A 6,058-nucleotide genomic window follows, 5' to 3' on the forward strand; every position below is an offset into this window, starting at 1 on the left:
AAGATGCTGCACAGTGACAAGCTTCTGTCGACAGCTTCAGACCCCCTGCTGACTCCCATCGGCCCTGCGACGCACAGCGCTACAGCTGTAATTGTCGCTCCGGGGACAGACTGATGAGAGAGTTTCAGTTTTTACGTGAAGGAGTGGTGATGGCGACACATAACCGCACTGACATCCAGGTTTCACTCTCAGCCCCATTCTTGAGCTCTCCTTTCATCGCCTGTTTGGAGAGACAAAACAGAGCAATCATTTTGGCGTTAGAATAAACAGAACTGGTCCCCTTATTGCAGGCTCCTGTTGACAAGACAGAGCACAATTAACCTGGATTTCAGAATAACGAACGAGTGTCAGTATCTCTCCTGCCTGTTTATTTTATAGACCAGTGTTTTGCGCTGTACAACCCAACATAACGCATCTCACAAATTATTCATTCTGGAATATTTTTGGAGGAGTATTGACCCCTTATCTCAATTAGCAAGGACCATGAAATATTTCTGCCGAAGCACAACGTTCTTCTGACCCCACAGAGCACCACACCAATCACCAAGTTGGGAGAATGTAGAATCCATCTGTGTAGTAATGCCAAAAATGTAAAGTGAGCTTTTGGGTTTTTTCCCCTACTTTGGGAACCTGTGCCCTCTTAAAGGACTGCATTGGCTGATTATATGGTGACACTATACCCATTTAATTACCCTGTCTGATGATGGAGGCTTGTGACCTCAAACTGCTCGGGTGATGCGATTAAGAGGTGGAAAAACAGGCTCCTTTTTGTTCTGAAAAAGTCAGTTACATTGGCAGAGCTCTCTCTGGTAGCTATGGGTCAGGGGGTATTTATGGTGAATTGAGCACAGCAGAAGGGATCTCTGTCCGCATGGGGTCAGTATGGGCATTCACCTTGTGAATGGCACAGCGCACAGCAGAGCTGTAGGTAAAAGTGAGGTCCACTCACCTGCAGTCTGGTGTACCACAACCATGTGCAGATGAGGCAGAAAAATAAGCTGCATTACTTTCACTTTGTGTGGCTTTTGATGCACATCAATTCTGCATAAGATCACAGGCTGTAGATATTTTGCACTTGCTGGTATTTTTTTACACCCTACAGCTCGCAAAAGCCTGGTATAGTTCAATCCTCTGTGTTGTGGGATTTGTATGTTTCCATGGGCAATCTGTAATCCTGGCCTGCCTAAGGATGAAGTATATTATTGGGGAGTCTGCTTCTGGCCTCACCCCTTAACTCTGTAAGAAATTAGACAGTGCACACAATGGAGCAGTGGCTTCAGGCAGCTCTAGCCCTAGCATGGCCTAGCAAGCTTCCTATCTGGAATCCTTGGGCTGTTATAATCTGTAATTAATTCTGCCTGCATTATCTCTTCACCTTCAACAGAGCAGAGAGCTCTTCACAGTGGAGGGAAAGTCTGCTTGGTGCTGAACTGTGACTTTTTTATTTTTCATTCCCCCCCCCTTATTCTTGGAGAATCTCGTAGGGAAACATGGTTTTGCTTTCAGGAACCCTCTCCATTAGGCCCTGGCTGCTTTCCACCCCGGCGATCAGCAAGCAAAAAGGAAAAAGCACTCTGGCAGAAAAAGGAAGCTCTAAAAAATACATGTTGAGAGGAGAAAGTGACAATCATATGTGAGCTAAATAAAGCCAGCACACACCCACGCTTTCACTGTTCAAGAATGGGATAAACAAAAAATCACACACACACACATATTCCTCTGACGTCCTTACTAGAAGCGCTTTCAGCAGCAGAGAGGGAGTCTGAAGGGGTCTTGTTATGATTCTGATTGCTGTAACCCTTGAGGAATTCTATAAATTAGGTTTATAGGCAACTCCTGCCAACATGAATTCTGTGTCTGACTCATGCTGTATGAAGATTATAAACCGACTTAATTAAAATTCACCTTCGTTTTCAGCCATCATCACCACTTCTTTTCCAGGCCGGTCCCACAAGATGTGGGTTAAGCGCCTTAAGTGTTTAAGAATTATTTCAAAGTGCCAAAGGTATCGGACTCCAATCCTCCTGAGCAGTCTCAAAATGCCCCCCTTCCCCTTTAAAAAAAATAGACTCAGAGTAATTGTGTTGCACAGATATTCTAGTGCAGGGACGCCCAATATATGGCCAAATTTGGCCCACAGCCATACTAGGTTTTGCCCAAAGAAGAGTATGACATAAATAACCTGTGAATAAAACACATTTAAAAAATCAATCCTTTAATAAATAATTTGGAAATCCTATTACAAAAAATAAATAAATCTGATTTTGAATACCTTTTAGATACTTACACTTGTCAACTTCAAAGATCTGCTGAGGACCATGAAACAAACAAACGACACCTGATCTTGCATAATGAGAGACAGTGGATAGTGTTAAATGTGATTTTGATTGATGAAATTCTGTTCAGTGGACCTTTATTGTTATGTGCGTAATAATCCGCTTTTGGCTTAAGTGGAATTATCTGTGCCATGAACTATCTTTGTGCCGGTTTGTGTTGAGCACTTTATTGATGGGAAACACTGGTAACAACACAAAGCGCATTTGACTTTAAAATTTTTACCCCTACAGGCATCTGCCAGTCTCATTCCTTTTGCCTGGCAGCTGCTCAACAATATGAGGGCAGAGGAGGGGATGGTCAATAATTGATGATTTAATCTTTGTGGCTGACCAAGTAAGAGTGTAAGGGGGGGAAGCATGGCTCAAATAACATGGTGCTCCTCTCTCTCCCTCCCCCCCTTTCTCCCTTCCTCCCTCTGCAGATCACTTCACAGGCACACAAGTGATGCTCTCATTATACCCTGAGATGTCAATATCTTTCGTTTTGTTTTAGTTTTTGTTGTTGTTGTGGCTTGTCTCTCTCTCTCTCTCTCTCTCTTTCCCTCTCAGCATCTGTGTAAAATACATTTTTCACATTTTGATCCTTGTGCCCCAGTTAAAGGCACCAAACTGTCATTCTTGTGTTCCCCACGTTCCCTGTCAGACATTCCTAAACTGTAACCGACAGAAACACCTTTTTAAAGAGATCTTCGGGTGTCAAAAAGTGTTTGTTGTATAGACTTGTCCTGCTGTTTTGGCTGTGCTGTAACGAGGTTTTGACTATATTGTGGGTTTCCCAGGGCTGGCAATTAATATAGCTCCAGCCTGTGTTTAAGATGTCAACCAGTCAGTTAAAACAGAGACTCTAACACTTGGGCAATACGATCTCGAAGGAGTACTTAATGCTACAGACGCTATTATAATAATAATGCTATTGTACATTTGAAATATACGGCATTGTGTGTTTATTTAAAAAAAAAAAGTTCTCTAGTAAACAATCATCATGGCAGTGTTAAAGGAAGAGAATCAAATCCCACAAGTGTGTTAAGTGGAAAACACTTGTCTTGTAACCACAGGGCATGCATGCCACCTAGAAATCTGAACCCATTTCCCAAGTACTGAGGGGTTGCAAGGTGATGTCAGACCTGTTGGCAATGGTATATTGGAATCCATCTCCAGAGGAGGCAGGAGGAGCAATCTTTGAGCTTGATTTTGAACCAATCTTAATGTCACGGCTGTTGAAAGTTCGAGTCTAATGGGTCTTTCTCGGCACCATGCATGCATCCAAACGATTCTATTTTTTTAAGTGGCACAGTCTCCACAGTACAGACTCGAGAGGGGGGATTCCCCTGATTAATACTTTGAGGGGAAACTGCAATGTAGCCTCATAGTGTCAGGCAGTAATGGAAGCTTTTTTCGCCCACTTACACTGATGCGCCAATAGCTTCCCCCTCTGTCCTGGGCTGCGGGGCATCGGTAATTAAGTCAGGGGGTCACAGCGCACTAAGAGCAAACATCATTCCGCCCGCAGCGGGGTCCATGATGCAGCCACTCTCCACCCGTCCTACTGCAGAGATCAATGACTTCTGCTGGGGGAGGGTGGGGGGTGGTTACTGCTGGCAGAGCTTTTATGCAAGCCAAAGTACAGCAGGCAGAAAGAGGCACACAGCATGGGGGACGGGGTATAATGTGACTTAATGTAGAACAAGTGGCCTACCCTGAGTACCCAGTCATGCTGTGATGACCACGGCCCGGGAGGGAATTGTCTGTTTTTTTAGATCTACAGAAGCCATGACATATTAAAAAAATTATAAGGAAATGAAATACTGAAGGCAGCTGTGTTGTTCAGGGCTAGGGAGATCAGGAATGCAGAACAGGAAGTCTTGTAACACTCCCAGAAGGTGCTCCCATTGTTGGTTAGGATTCAGTTTTCCCAGAGTAAGACGTGTTTTGGATTGATTGTAGCTTCAAATGTTTTCCTTGGCTAGTGCTGGGGTCCTCGGGTTTTGATAGAGTTTATAATGGGGTCTTTGTTACATAGTTATAAATAATAGCATGGGCTAAGGTAAGGGCTAAGATCCTCAGTAAACAACGACTTTAGTTAGTGTGAGAGTTGTCTCTCTGTACAGGTAACTAAGAAGGGACACTTAGGGACTCAGCTCGTTACCTGTATAAAAGACACCTGGGAGCCAGAAATCTTGCTGATTGATAGGGGATCAAATACTTATTTCCCTCATTAACATGCAAATCAATTTATAACTTTTTTTCTGGATTTGTTTGTTGTTATTCTGTCTCTCACCGTTAAAATACACCTACCGTTAAAATTATAGACTGATCATTTCTTTGTCAGTGAGCAAACGTACAAAATCAGCAGGGGTTCAAATACTTTTTTCCCTCACTGTATTACTGCCACAGACAATTTGCTTGTTTTTTTGGAGTTGCTTCCACTGAGCCTACGCACTGAGAGTGTCCGCATAGTGCACTCTCTCTCTGGCCTGAAGGCAAGAGATTGCTGTGCAGCCCAGATCTGATGGAATAACAGCAATCAAATGGTGCAATGCTTCCTCTAACCTTCAAATATCCCCTGAAGCTCGTTTTTTTTTTTTTTAATAACTACATTCCATTTCTCACTTGTTTTATTAGTTACTGCAAATGTAGCATGTAATTCCCTCTTGAAGTTCCTGATTAGATTTTCTGTACCAGTAATGTAGTCCACATAACGTAGCCAACAAGGGCCATGGTCATCTTAGCAAATCTGGAAAGGACCAGTGGGATCAGATCTGGGGGTACTTCACTGGTCCTTCACTGCTGAGATTTCATCTTTAACCCGAAGTCTTTGGATGTGCCAATCTGAGATTTGTAACTCTGAAGTACAGTCCATGATGGTTCAGTTGCGTTTAGCAAAACATGAACAGTCTAAGGAGAACCAAAGTGGAAAATGCAAAACAAACCAAGGAAATTGAGATGTTAATGGATTTTTGATTGTAGTTTTTCAGCTTTTTTATAAGGACTTTTAATTAAAATGCTTAATCAGGCATAGGCACACCACATGGAAACCTACAGAACCAGACTTTGTTCTTTAATACAGATAAGTTGTTTGTATGTCATCTATCACAGCACAGTATGAAGCAGACCGGGAATGGTGGCAATCGTTTTCCACCAGCACCAACAGACAGGATGCCAGCTGTACCCAGAGTGTCCCAGGGAAGAGAGTGTGCCCAGCATCCTGCCCCCGCCCCACTCTCACCTGTCCTGGCCTGTGATCTTGGGGGGTTTTCTTCACTGCTGGGAAATAGATGTGCTGTCTATGGCAGCAGAGTGTGCCGTATCATTTCTGCAAATTATGCATTACAGACACTCTGCATAAACCTGTGTTCCTGCTGCCATTGTCAGGCCCATTAGTATTACCAAATTGGTGCCTTTATTGTTAGGCTCATACACAATAACGATCTCTTTGTTATTCTCTGGGACCTTTTCAGTTGCTAACGAGGGGGAGAGGGGCAGATCAATATTAAAATATGAATTAGTGAGCCGTTGCTGTTAAACAAAAGGCAGCCATAAATATTTGCAAAACCACCTTTGATTTCTTTTCACCAAATAAAAAATAAAACATTCTTCTTTTCCTCATGTGAGAGCTAATGTTACCTGTGCAGAAACAAACAGCTCCAGTTACCAAATTAGTTCTGTTTAAACAGATGAAACCAAGAACCTGAACATGTTTTTAAATTATTTTCCCCTAAGTG

This window comes from Amia ocellicauda, chromosome 7, assembly GCF_036373705.1.
Source record: "Amia ocellicauda isolate fAmiCal2 chromosome 7, fAmiCal2.hap1, whole genome shotgun sequence".
Lineage (NCBI taxonomy): Eukaryota > Metazoa > Chordata > Actinopteri > Amiiformes > Amiidae > Amia > Amia ocellicauda.